Source organism: Microtus ochrogaster (genome assembly GCF_000317375.1).
Source record: "Microtus ochrogaster isolate Prairie Vole_2 chromosome 14 unlocalized genomic scaffold, MicOch1.0 chr14_random_3, whole genome shotgun sequence".
NCBI lineage: Eukaryota > Metazoa > Chordata > Mammalia > Rodentia > Cricetidae > Microtus > Microtus ochrogaster.
Genome location: NW_004949098.1, coordinates 14,160,617 through 14,161,019, shown reverse-complemented (window position 1 = coordinate 14,161,019; position 403 = coordinate 14,160,617).

Here is a 403-nt window from a genome sequence, read left to right as displayed (position 1 = left end):
AAAAAAAAAAAAAAAAAAAAAAACTAACCCTGAATCTTAATGTTATTAAAAAGCTATGGATATTGAAAAAAATTAGAATGTTGCACAAAAATGAAAATAATGACTTTTTACTCCACTCCCAGAAAGAGACTACATTAAAAATGTTGACATTAAGACAATAACTATACGTCCTGTATTTAAAACATGTTATCCTTTATGAATTTTGTTTATGAGCTCACTAAGACTCAATCACCTGTCCTTTATGAAAAGTCCCACTTTACAAGTATTACCTTTGAATTGCATTTATTTTTATGTGCAGTGGTAATGTATAACAAACCAAATGTGCTATTAAAGTAAAATATATTCTAAAGACTTACTCAAAGATTTTATTTTTACATTTTAAAGTGGCTAAAAATGTAAATTT